Here is a 14,980-nt window from a genome sequence, read left to right as displayed (position 1 = left end):
ATATCCAGATATGAAAATTGTTGTATCATATGGTAGTTCTAGTTTTTATTTTTAGGAATCTCCATTCTGTTTTCCAGAGTGGCTGCACAAATATACATTCCCACTAACAGTGTGCAAGTATTCCTTTTACTCCATGCCCTCATCAATATTTGCTGTTTTATCTTCTAGATGATAAACATCCTAACATATATGAAATGATGTCTGTTTGTGTTTTTGATTTGCTTTTCTCTGATGATTAGTGATATTGAACATCTTTTCATGTGCCTGTTGGCTATTTGGATGTCTTCTTTGGGGAAAAAGTATGCCTACTTTTAAATCATTTTTTCTATTTCCATTAATTGTGCAAGTTGGTTTTTTTTTTTTTTTTTGCATATTTGCGATCTCAACCACTGATATGTAGTTTACAAATACTTTCTCCCTTTCCATAGATTATATTTTAAGTTTGTTGAAAGAACTTTGAAAGTATCAGGTCTTACTTTTAAGTCTTTATTTAATTTTTGAGTTAATTTTTGTAGTGGTATAACATAGGGTTAAGATAGCAATCCAGTTTCATTTTTCTATATGTAAACCTTCAAAAGTTAATTCCATCAAGTATTGTGGTTACACAGGTAAAGCTTTGGTTCACTCATTTTAGCAGTGTTGTTCTCAAGAGAGCATTTTTTCATCTATACATGAATGTAGGAATGTCAGTCACTAACCTATGTGCAGTAATAGAGTTTTTTTTTATAGTTTTAGGAATGCATACCTAAAATCAGTTGGGAAGTCAAAAAATGTACTCTTATTTAATTGTTGGCATTCAACTCCCACTGAATAAGTGTGACACCTGTATTTTCTCTTTCCTATCACTATATATTTTACAAAGAGGTGTCCAGTATTCTTTTTTTAGTATTTTTTTTTTGTGCATACAAGAGCTGGGGTACAGGCCAGAGGCGTGGGGGGGGCGGGTGAGAAAATTCACCAGAGGCAGAGTGCGGAACAGAACAGGCACAATGACCTAAATACACTGCTGAGGGGAGCAGCGGGCGAGTCAGGAGAGGTCTGCTGCGCCATGTGGGTGGCTCTTGGCTGGGGATGGAACTCGTGCTGTAGTGGCTGTGGATAGCTTCATAGGTTGCATCTTAATCCTTGCGCCACCAGGGAGGCCTGGTGTCCAGTATTCTATCAATACATGTGGAACCTCTCACTGAGAAACATAGATCTCACTGTTTATTCTATGCCATTATAGATATGGAGTATCTATGGGTCTGTCTTCATATATGTACTTTGCCCTCTCCTCATTTGGGCTTTGTGGCATCATAGGAGTTACCTGACTTCTGGCTTTTATATAGAAAAGCCTTTTTCTTACCTAGAACTTACAGATATGTGCCTTTGTCCCATGCTATGCAAAGGGAATTTACAAGTCCCTGCTTTTCACCTTGTATTTTCAAAGCACACCACCTCTCCCTGCAATACCTTCATTTTTTTCCTTCCCCAACTTTGCAGAGTGTTTATGTGTTTCAGGATATTTAGTTTTGCAAACAAATACCAGATTTTCATACTTTTTTACCTTCTCTACTTTTGTGACTTTTGTTTACTTTCCTACTAAATTTGTCTTTTCAGAAATGAAACATTCCTTAACCCACTTTTTTAAAAAAAGGTTTATGTTTATGTATGCATACAAAAGCTGGGGTATAGGCCAGAGGTGTGGGGAGTGAGAGGACTCACCAGAGACAGAGTGGGTAGCAAAACAGGTGGATCTACTGAAATACACTGCTGAGGGGAAAGTGGGTGAGATAGCAGAGGTCTGCTGCACCATGTGGGTCAGCTCCCTGGCTGGCCACAGTGACTGGTGATAGCTTGATATTGCTGACTTTAACCCTTGCACTACCAAGGCAGCCCCCCACCTCCTTTTTTAACCTCCAGTTCTATTATACCTCAAATAGTATTCCTATTCCATTGGTCTTTTGGAGGATTAAATATGTCAATGTAAAGTTATTATAGAGTATGTGGTGCAGAGCAAGCATTATATATCATTATTGCTATTTTTATTAGTTCTGTTACAGTAACATTATTATTCACTTCAGGAAGGGGGGTATTGTAAATGTATAAAGATTATGTTATGTTTAAAAGTCAGTACGGGGCCTCCCCTGGTGGCACAGGCGGTTGAGTACAGCGCTGTGAAGCTGTCCTCAGATTCTGCAGTGCGGGTTCAATCCTTAACGGCTGGCAAGATACCCACATGGCATGGCAGACCTGTCCTGTCTCGCCCACTGCTCCCCTCAGCAGTCTATTTCAGTCAGTCTGCTTTTTCTGTTCCCTGCTCTGTTTCTGGTGAATCCTCTCACCCTCCTACACATCTGGCCTATACCCTGGTTTTTGTATACATAAATAAATAAATCTGAAAAAGAAAAACGTCAGTATGGTGAATATGTAACTATGCATTGGCATAGTTGATATCTATAGGGGGAAATCAGTTTGAAAAATTTTATTGTGAATTGACAAATATAGAAAATTAGTCAGGATAATGTTTACCAAATAAAACATTGCAACTAAATCATCCATTTAATTGTGTGAATTCTTCAATTACATTAATTGTAATTTTCAATTACATTATTATTAACTTAAGTAACAGTTGTATTGAATCAATAGTTTAAGAACTTAAAAACAAAAACATTACCAAGATTTAACAGAAATAGTTGTCTTTACAAAACTTCAGAAGCCCATTTATTCCCCTAATGAATACTGAACACAACACCATGTTATGTCTAAATCTATCTTTTAAAAAATTCACATAGAAACCACTTTTGGTTATTAGATTTTGAATTAGGTAGAGTGCATCATTTATACCACCCATGCATGTAATCATTCATTGATTTAATATGCATTGTAGGAGAGTCATCAAGAGAAATAGAGGATTGATATTAGAATGTGATATTGCATGAAATAAAATGAATGGTAAGGAATTAACCATATAACTATATTGTTTTTCTGCATTAGAGGTTTGTCTCAAATAGGAAATTCTACAAGCTGAATTCAAATACTCTATATTATTAAAGGGTTATATGGCATATATTTTTAATTTAAATGTTCAGTTTTGAGAGAAAACAAACCATTTAAGAAAATTGATGTTCTTTAAACTTCTCTTCAAATATGAGGATTCTGTATATTTTAAAACTGGGTGGTTGATCATAAATTTATGCAATGATAATGGAGTTTGTAAAAATTTCATAGATTTGTATTCAATTCCCACCACCTTCCCCATCTCAAAACACACGATCTCTTTAGAAAATAGCAACAGAATCACTGGAGAAAAGGAAGTAAGAGAAAACTCTCCTTTTTCCAACATCAAAGTTAGTAGTTATAATTTAGCCTGACACTTTATCCTTTCAGCAATGACTTAGTCTCTAATTATTTTTCTATGGTTTATTCATCTGCAGAGTATTGGTCTAACCAGTAAAATTATTTTACAGTGGAAGCAAAATTAGTAAGAAGACAGGGAGAATGGATTTGTAGTAGACCTATGAAATGTGGATGAGGTAACTCAGAAAGCCAAAATAACAACTTGTTTTTGAGAGAGGAATAATAATGAGATTCGTCCCAGGATTCCCCAGCTGCATGTAAATCACACTGCCAAGAGTTTATAATGTGAAAGAGTTTAGAGATGAGAAGATGAAGTCTATTTTCTCATGAATCAACTGAGACAAGTGAGGTTGATATTTACCTTAATATAACACAATAAGTGGCAGAGAAACGAGAGCTCAGACTTTTTCACTTTAGAGCATGTGTTCATTTCTACTTGAAGGCCAGAGAGTATCTGGTTATGAATTGAAAATCACTAGAATTTAATATATTGTATTTGTTACCAGGAGAAATTTATTCAATATGGGTGTGTACCAGAGAATGAATTTAAAACCAGCAGAATATCACTAAGACTGGATACAAAAACAAGGAGTACATACACTCACAAACCAGCAAAAGAATTGCTGAATGCTGCTCTTGCTTTCCTTAAGGATAACCAGTATCTGATAGATGAACACTACTCATGAATACCTGCACCATGTTACCTAGATATGTAGTTGCTATAGAGGTAGAGCTACATAGGTGCCCGCTATCGTTTCCCATGCCATGTTTTTTTCTCTCTGGGACACCTTCGTACATCTTCACTATAACTAAATCTGCCAAACAGATGGCAGTTGCTTCTCTTACAAGCCTTTTCTAAATGCCTCTTCTCTCCTTGGCCTATACATACTGGCAGTTTTACCACTGAGCTAAGAAAATAAATTGTTCAGAATGTAGAAGTATCTAGCTTTTAAAAATAATTTGGTTGTTGTTAATAGAAATTCTAATATCTTAGTGGCTTTTGAAGAGTCCAACATTATTACTTATTATGTGAATTATAATGGATGGTGAAGATTCTTTTTTTTGTATTTTTTTATTGTATACATTTTTTACATCATTTGTCATTTTTGCACAATGTATGCATTTTCATCTTGGTTATAGTCCCCATACAATTCCCACCCCCCTCGTTTTGATCCTACTCCCTCCTCCGCCCGCCCACTGGTAGTATAGCTCTGCTTGTTGATTTTGATTTTTATTATAATAAAAATAATTATTTGTTATAATTATAATATAAAATTTATTATATTATCTTTATTAATTATATTTATTATAATTATAATATAAAAATAATTATTTATTATAATTTTTTTTCCTGGTCCCTTATTTAGGTTTTCTAAATTCCTGCTATGAGTGAGACTATCCGGTAACTTTCTTTTTCTTCCTGGCTTATTTTGCTGAGCATGATCCCTTCCATCTCCATTCATGTTGCCGCAAATTGCATGAGTTTATCTTTTTTGATTGCTGAGTCATATTCCATTGTGTATATGTACCACATCTTCTTGATCCAGTCATCTATTTTTGAGCATTTGGGTTGTTTCCATAGCTTAGCTATTGTAAATAGTGCTGCTATAAACATAGGGGTGCAGGTATCCTTTTGAATTAATGTTTCTGTGTCCTTTGGGTAAATACCGAGGAGTGGAATTGCTAGATCATATGGAAGTACTATCTTTAGCAGGTTGAGGAATCTCCACACAGCTTTCTATAGTGGTTGGACCAGTTTGTACTCCCACCAGCAGTGCAGGAGAGTTCCTTTTTCTCCACATCCTCGCCAACATTTGATGTTGCTAGTTTTGTTTTGTTTTTTTTTTAATATGTGCCATTCTCACTGGTATAAGAGGGTATCTCATTGTAGTTTTGATTTGCATTTCCCTGATTACAAGTGATATTGAACATTTTTTCATATGCCTGTTGGCCATTTGCATTTCCTCTTTGGAGAAGCTTCTTTTTAGCTCTTCTGTCCATTTTTTGGCTGGATTATTTACTTTGTTTTTGTTGAGTCTCTTCAGTTCTTTGTAGATTTTTGTGATCAGTCCTTTATCATTAGTGCTGTGTGCAAAAATTTTCTCCCAATTGGTGGGGTGTCTCTTTGTTTTGGTTACTGTCTCTTTTGCTATACAGAAGCTCCTTAATTTGATGTAGTCCCAGCTGTTTATCTTTGCCTTCACTATCACTGCTTTGAGTGATGTGTCTTTGAAGATGTTAGTGATGTATATGTCATGTAGTGTTTTGCCTATATTTCCTTCTATATATTTTATGGTTTCATGTCTTATGGCTAGTTCTTTAATCCATTTTGAGTTGTTTTTTGTGCATGGTGTGAGGTAATAGTCAAGCTTCATTCTTTTGCATGTAGCAACCCAGTTTTCTCAACATGGACAGTGAAGATTCTTTATTCCACATAGTCATTTAGGACCTGGATGATCAAATGAGTACATCTTCACCGTGTTTCTTAGAATTGACATCCTGCCAAAAGACAGGGGAAGAACATATAGAGATTATATGCTAATTTCGGCCTGGACAAGCCTGAAGTAGTATACATAACAACTACCCAGATTCACTGGCTATAACTTAGCCCCAGGGTCACCACTACCTGTAAGGAAATACGGGCTTCAGCCTCTAGCTGTTTCTTAGGCTAAATGTAAAAAAGGTTTGGTGAATATTTAGGGAGACTTTACCATAAAAGTATTGTATAATTTTGGTTAAATGAGTTAATGAATGAAAAGACAAATGATACAGTGATTATATGAGCATATAAATATTTAATCAACATGACCAAGCTCTGTGAAATCACCACAGTTTACCAATATCTTTTCAAACTTTAAGACTTTATATTTGTTTTACACTGTTCTCTGTTAGTAAAACTGGGTATTGATGCATTTGGAATGAATAAATAAAAACATCTTCCACAATCTAGGTTTATATTGTAATCTTTAAAAATGTAATAGTTAAATGATGCATTAGGAATGTACACACATTTTTAGTTCTCAAAAAATACTTACAAAAAATTGTAAGTATTGTTATGCTGTTTTTCAGATAAGAACACAGAGTTTCAGGGGTTATTTATCAATGTTACTAAGCTGAAAGTGGAAATCTACCCAACCTCAAAACCGGTCTCTTATTGCGTGTGGCTACCCACCCCATGTACTCCTCTTTGGGATACAGTAGGATTACAACTTCTGTCATCTCACATCTGCAACTTTAAGTTCCAGATAAGAAACAGACTTCTTGTGCCATTTTTATTAGGTGTTTTTTTTTTTTTTTCTTTTCTTGAGTTGTATGAGTTTTCTATGGATATTGGGCATCAACTGTCAGATGTATGATGATCAACTCTTTTTTTCCTATCAACTATGGTGTGTGTTTGTTCTATTGATAGTTTATTTTAGTATGTATAGGCTTTTTATTTTGATGTGTTCCTAATGTGCAGACATTAGTTTATTTTTGCTTTTGTTTCTCTTGCTGTTTGAGTTTAGTTCACAAAGACATTCCTGAAGCCAATGTATTGGAACATTTTGCCTATGTTTTATTCTATATATTTTATGGATCCTGGTTCACATCCAAGTTTTCATTTACTTTGAGTTAACATCTGTTTGTGGTATGAGATAGCATTCTATTTTACTTTCACTCTTTTGCATGTGGTTGTCCATTTTACCAACACAATTTATTGAAGATATTTCCCTTTTTCCATTGTAATTTCCTTGGCTCTTTTGTCATAGATTTACTGTCCAAATATGGGTGGGTGTACTTCTGGACTCTCAATTCGCTTCCATTGGTCTGTGATTCTATTTTTATTTTGATACCATAATGTTTTGATTGTTACAGATTTGTAGTATAGCTTGAAGTCTGGAAATATGATGTACTTGTTCTTTTTTGTCAGCATTGCTTTAGTTATTCTTGGTCTTTTGTGATTACATATTAATTTCAGTATTGTTTGTTTTAATTCTTTGAAGAATTTCATTGAAATTATGATAAAGATTGCATTGAAACTGCATAGACAGTTATCCAAAGGAGACATACAGATTTCCAACAGATATATGAAAAAAATGTTCATCATCATTTACAATGAAGGAAGTGCAAATCAAATCCACAGAGATAAACCATACCATACCTGTGAGGATGGCCCATATCAAAAAGACCAGGTGAGAATGTGTTCGTGAGGATATAGAGAAAAAGGAACTCTCATACACTTTTGATGGGAATACAGACTGATTCTGCTTTATGGAAAACAGTATGGAGTTTTCTCAAGGGCTATTTACCTTTCTAAGATCATTGCGACATTATTTACAATGGCCGAGTTATGAAAAGAACCTAAATGTCTAAAGACAATGAGTGAATTAAAAAACATACAAACCCACACACACAAACACACATGAGAATAATACTTAACTCCAAAAATGATGGCAAATTGCCATTTACAACAGCATGGATGGATCTGGAGGGGATTATGTGAAGTATCAGAAAGAGAAACACAGACACCAAGTCATTTCACTTTTATTTGGAATATAGGGAAACAAAACAGACAAAACCAAATCAAAACAAATCCTAGACATATGACTATTGAATTAAGGCTTCTGGAGGTAGAGGGAAAGATGGGTAACAGAGGGTGTAAGGGGTCCAGTGGACCATTGTGGTAAACTACATGTGCCTGGGTGATAAGTGTGATTGGTAGCATACATTTTAAGAGATGTGAGTTAAAACATATGATTCATATATAGTGCTATAAGCCAGTGTCACCTCAATAAAAATTACAAAAATATGTAATAATTAGAGGTGAAACATTTTATTGTATTTATTTGATTCTTCTGGAAATGATAATGGATGATAAAAATAGCTATCCTAAGAAGTGGTATGAAAAACCAGAAAATAAGCATGAGAGTCAGAATCTTGTCCTCACAATATGCTGTAATGTATTTAGAAATTATAGTAGTATTTGACATATTGATGTTTTACATCTGAGCACCAGTTTTAACAACAAGTGCGGAAGCAGATGTCTTGTTATGTCTCTGTTTCTTTGTATTTTTATTCATTTTTGGAGCTTTCTTTGGGGAAATCAGACATCAAGAGTTCAATATTTTACCTCCTTAATCTACTGTCTTTTGCATCTGTCACTATCAGATATTAGAAAATAATATCTTGCCAGCTGTATTGTGCCAATTTTCAAGGAAATTCTACCTCTGCCTGAACACATGACTCTTCTATTAATACCAACAAGGAATGAGGTACCAACAAGGAATGAGGTAGATTATAGCTAAAGGGATCGTTAGCCATTTATATTTTGATATGCTACCATAAGCTCATTATTACTTTAAATAATTTCAAGGATTACATGCAGTGTGTATTAAACAGTAATGTGTATCTAGAAGGTATATTGATGGAATTTCTGAGTTACTGATGCATTACATACCAAAAATATCATGTAATTTTGAGAATATTAAGTATTTCAAAACAGCAATCACACATCATAACTATTCTGTATCCAAGCATTTCAAAACACATCAGATCATATAAGAGTGTATATTCTAACTACATATACATCAGGTAAACTCAATATAATTTAGAATATAATTACATGTATCAATAAATATTACAAAATGAAATTTATTATAATAGTTTTATTTAAAGCATTTAGCAAGAAATACTACATGGAAAGTTTTATGTTATCAGTAATGTAAAATAACTTAGATTATTTTCCTTTTCCACTGCTGGATGGGGTCGACTGACTGAAATAACTGAAGTGAAAGGCTTTGTGGAGAATTTGGACAGTAATTTATTTATTCTATAATATTCAGTGAATACCTATGGTGTGCAAAAAGTGCTTTGTACATTTATATGCTTTGGATACATCAGGGACCAACAAAACCGAAGATGAAAGCCTTTATCCCTTTGATAGTGGAATAAGTGATAATGCAATCTTGGCTTCTTGATAATGTTTTTAGTTACCAGAATGGTGATTATTCAATATCCTCTACAGGATTTTTTTCAAATTCCCAGTAGATTACTTGTCTCATTTTGTCTAATTCAGTTTGTTTTGTCACTTTTAGGGAAACAAAAAATTGCTTTTACAAAGTATGGATAATATTTGAGCAAAAAAGATCATATTTTATGTATTTTGCATACTGATTCTGGAAATCCCTGGTTTTTCTTTTTCTGACTATAATAAGACAAATTACAGTTTAAAAAATGGATTACAGAAGTGCATGTCTTTATTTCATAGCAAGTAGTGTTATATAATAGGTACCTTATTCTATGGCATTTCCCTTTAATATTCTTTTGCAGGACCCTAGTTTTGATTGAGGTGTAATGTACATATACTTGAAAATAAGTCATATTTTATCTAAGTTAGTTTTTACCAGTGATTGATAAAAGGATGTTTATGGTTTTATTTGTTCTATGATCCCTGTACATAAGGCATCCATATTGCAAAATGAGTTAACAAGCCTCAGAATAAGAGCCCAACATAATAACGAAGATTGAAGCAAATCTGTGTCTCTGAGTATCAGAACAAAATCCTGGCCTAACTTCTTTCAGATACTTTAATAAATTCAAAATGTATGTCTTTTGGTTTGCCCCATGCATAGTCTAGCTAAAACATTCTATCTCATGTTTGGTGGCAAAGGATTACATTGTCATCAAAAAACTCTAGTTTCCTTGGAGGCAAAACCAGCTAAACTATCTCATAGGAAGAACAAAAATAAAACATTTAAATTGCTTATGTATACATCTTCACTTATGACAATGAAAGGCAGGAGAATAAGAATTATTTAAGAGATTTCTTTAACTGGAAAATGTGTTACAGATATTTTGTGAAATACTGCAAATCATTATTAAGTATAAGAGAAATTATGAATAGGTATTGTTTATACCAAGTATTAACTTCTCTATGAAAAAAGTATACAAATTTCTTGCATAACCTCAAATCCAGAAACCCATTCTGTTCATATTTACATAGATCAGTGGTTCTCCAATTTTGGCTTTCATGATATCTTTAACCTTTTATTTTTTATTTATTTTTTTATGAATTAACTCCATTATTTATTAAATGACAACAACAATCTAAGCACATTTTCATCTATATCGATGGCAACTTTTGTGCAAGAAATGAAGGCAGTAACACATATTTGCATTTGGGTTGTATATATAAAGAAGCACTTGAAGGATTCATAATACAGAAACATGTTTAACTATAGGGACTAAAAGGGATAGTAGAGAAGAGGTAGATATGGACATAGTGAGAGTGATCCTTAATGTTGCCCTATAAAATTTCCACTTGAAACATATTAATGAATAACCTATTCAGAAAGGCATAATTTAAATGAAAAAATTATACTACTGTGGTATAGTATATAATGACAAGCTCTAAAACTTACTTTATGCAGAAAATATAATCCTAATAACAGCAACTCATAAAGGTAATCTAAAAAATACAAAACCATCGCACTTTTGGAAACAGATGCACAAATCATAAACAAAACAGTAAAACTCAAAACTCAGAATATTAAAACTCAGGACATAAGAGAATATATCATGACCAAGTAGGATTTGTTTCTGGAATATAAGATGTTATCAACAAATAATAGGACAAAAACATAAACAGTTTAATAAAGGCATTTGAAAAGTTTAGTATCCATTCCTAATTACAAACAAAAACTGTTTGTAAAATGGAAACATGAACCTCTATAAGGTCTGTCTACCAAAACTCAACAGGAAATAATTTGTGTAAATGATATTTGAGAGCTACTTAAATTATTATTGGAAACTTTCTCAAAGTTTGAAATTATAGCAAAAGGGCCAAAAGCTTACAATGGAAAAAGAAGTTTCTTCAATAAATGGTATTGGGAAAACTTCGTAGCCACATGCAAAAGAATAAAAGTACATGACTATCTCACACCAGACACAAAAATTAATTAAAAATGGGTAAAAGACTTGGATATAAGACCAGAAACCATAAAATACATAGTTGAAAACAGAGGCAATAGACTCCTTGACATCAACCTCATGTCTTTGCCCTTTTTAAAATGTATTGAAACTTCAAATATTTTTTCATGTCTGTTTGATATATTTATATTTATAAATGAAAATTGAGATATTTATTATATATGTCATTCAAAAATCACTAATAATCTTGTTAAACTAAGCACCATAGTTTAAGAAATATTTCCCATAACAAAAAATTGTGATAAAATGTGATTATTTTACATTTTTCAAATGTCTTTAAAATATGACTTCAAAATCAACAAAAAAACTATGAACCAGAGACACTTTTTGGGGGGTGGGGGGGCGGGAGGGGAGGATTGGGGTCAGAATGGGGCGTTTGCAATTGTATGGGGGAATATAAAAATAAAATTTAATATTTAAAAAAAAAAAAACAATAATTCTTGGAGACAGTACAGTCTAGTTCCCTAATAAAAGAGAAAAATTTCTCAAGTCAAAAAAAAAAAAAAAAATATGACTTCATAGTAGAAAACAGTTTTATTATAGTGCCTCAGTAATCATGCTATTGAGATATTCTGGTTTGTTAGTAGTTTAGAGAGAGAATCCATTTTCACATAGAAATATTGATAAAGACCAATCTTTCTGGGGAGAGAAGATCACAAAGGACTATGGTGATGGTTCCCGGGTGAACTGGTGGTGGGAATTTTACGGGGAATACACAATAATGTAAAATATATAAATAAAACAATAAATTATAAAAGAAGACCAGCCTTTTCAAATAATCGTAGGAAGTCTTTGATGCTATGTGAAATTCAACAACCAGAATTTTCTTAATATATTTTTGCTATGTGGAACATGAAATAATATGAGTTTGTTGAACTGTTCTACTTTTAAATCTTTGGTCATCCTACTCTTTGGATGGTAATTTTGCCCATGAATCATTGTGTAACATTATGCATTGCTCATTTGGAAACTATTTACAAACTTTACACATCTTCTCAGTTTTTATACACTTTGTTATAAAATAAGTATAATATTAATTGATATCACAACCTATTAGAGACATGTCTAAGTACTGAGAAATTAGCAAGTTCATGATCATAGATAAAACTTTTACAATTCTAAATTCACCTGAACCTTTCAATTTTATCATTAATTTAAAAAAAGTTGTTGTGCTTGAAATGGCACAATCAATTATCATAGTTTATTTTAAAGAAATCTTCTGCTAAGTACCCAAATCTGAAAAAGTAAATGTTTGTATCAGTTGTTACTTCATATAAAAATTGTTTTCATGAAAATAGCAACTAGCTTATCTTTCAACCCAAAGAATAAATAAAAGTGCTTTCTAAGACAAAGTTGCATCATACTTTGTAACAAAACTCTTCATGTATATCTCCCATTTGCTCACATTGACTCTTAAAATTGTTTGTGACTTAGTAAAATTGAGTAAATTACAGCTTCATGTAGAACATTATTCAATTAAACTATTATTTGTTGGGGGTGGTTGTAGTGTGTCTCCCCACACTCATGTCCTCAAAGTATGAAGTTGAAGAATTCAATGAGTTCTTTATATGTAATCTTGGAAACCAAGAACTTTACCCACCACTGTTTAGCAGCATTACAGAAAATATAAACAGAGGGGAAATAAAGGCAGTTGGCATCTTAGTATCAAAGTAGTTTTGGCATCATGAATCCAATGAAATGGTTCTTGGTTTCCACAGTTTCATAAACTGCCCTTAGAAAATTGCTGATATAAAGCAATCCATTAATACAATGCCATACAGTATATTTATACTATTACTTAATAAGTAACCTCAATAGCCATCTTAAAATATTAAATTTAATTGATATGAATTACAAATTAAATATACTAATGGAGTACTTTCTTTAAAGTAAAAAAAATTACTTGTATCAATTATTTTATTTTTTGATCCCAGATCCTAAAAAAGTATTAAAAAATTATTATATTTATGGAACAAAAGTTGCTTCATGGTTAAACTTTCAATTTACCTATGATTTAGCATACCAAACAACAAATTTCAAGTTTCAATTTCACTTCTATTGTATATTTTCAATTTAAAACAAAACAAATATTTTATTTATCCCTTTGCTTCTAAGAAACAGAACAATATAAAATAAATTTCTCATAAAATGGAAGGTTAGTACAAATGAAACATACTTCAGTATATAACTAAAATTAGTTTATATAATTTTACTATTACCTTACTGCAAAACAACATCCTCAACTTATGTTGATATGATAAATATGGATATGTTCAATGTCTATTGTTTTCCTGGAGCTGAGATTTATAGCATGCACAGTACTTTCTCTAGCATAATTGAAAATTGTCTTTTATAATATGAATTTAATAGTTATAGAATATAATTTCATAAGCCATATTATGAAGTCAGTCTTCAAAGGAAAAATGCTTTTTAGGATATGCTTTAAATTTCACATTTTAATTAATATAGTATATTGATCTTAAAGTTTATGCACATATAAGAGCCCTCATAGATTTGCTTTTGTATTTTAGATTGATTGATTAATTGATTGATTGATTGATTGATTGATTTATACAAGCATTGGGTACAGTCAGAAGCACGGGAGGGTGAGAAAATTCACCAGAGTCAGAGCAGGGAGCAGAGCAGGCAGAAGGACTGAAGTACACTGCTGAGGGGAGCAGCTGGTAGCAGGAGAGGCCATGTGGGACTGGGGAGCAGCCGGGGATCGAACCAGCTCTGCAGAGGCTGCGGGCAGCTTCGCAACCCAGTGCTTAACCACTGAGCCACTGGGGAGGCCCTAGATTTGCTTTTAAAAAGATGATGGTGTAAAATGATTTAAAGAAATATTTATGAGTGAAATTCTTTTATTTACTTTTTATCTACAATAGTATCAAAGTTATATTCCCATAAATATTCATAAGTGTGACATATTGAGTAATACTGACAAGTAGAGGAATGATAGACTTATTTTATGCAATGACACAATTAAAATAATTTGCTTTTTCTCTTTTCATAGGCTAAGTGTAGCATAACCTTTCCTCTTGGCAATTTCAATTAGACCTCAAAAAAAATTACAATTTTCTTTGTCCTCATATACAGAGATAAGTTAAAAATAATGTTTAAAAGTATTTTATACTTGAGGGGAAAAAAACAAACAAACATTGTTTAAAAGGATCAATGATGTAAAATCTATATAAATAAATAAGTTTTAAAAAATGTATTTTAAATGGAATCATAAAATATAACTGTAGCCAGTTCAATGTATATAAATACTGAAATGCCAATAAGAAGTAGAAAAAAAAATAAATCCAGCTTATTGTTCATGTTACTTTTCCTTTTCAATCTAAATATTGTTGTACCTTGTGAAGTTATCTGCTTTTGCTCTGTGTCTCTAGAGAGGGAGGGAATTCAGTCCTGAATTCAGTGACACTGGATTGTTAGAAATTATTACCAATGAAAAAGTTACTAAGTTATAGAATTTTGTCTCATAATTTCTGAAAATGTGACCTCAATCATAATGTCCCATTTTGATGCAATTGTCAATATTGCCTCTTCCTATTTTTTCTATATTACTGACACAATTAGTAGAAAGAAAATCATGCACTATTGTTTTTCCATTTCCAAATTATGTAGAAATTTTATGAAGCTTACAACAAATGTATCCTTTTTTTTC

Source organism: Talpa occidentalis, unplaced genomic scaffold (genome assembly GCF_014898055.3).
Source record: "Talpa occidentalis isolate TD23 unplaced genomic scaffold, MPIMG_talOcc4v2.1 talOcc4.5, whole genome shotgun sequence".
Classification (NCBI taxonomy): domain Eukaryota; kingdom Metazoa; phylum Chordata; class Mammalia; order Eulipotyphla; family Talpidae; genus Talpa; species Talpa occidentalis.
Note: the sequence above shows the minus strand (reverse complement) of the source record.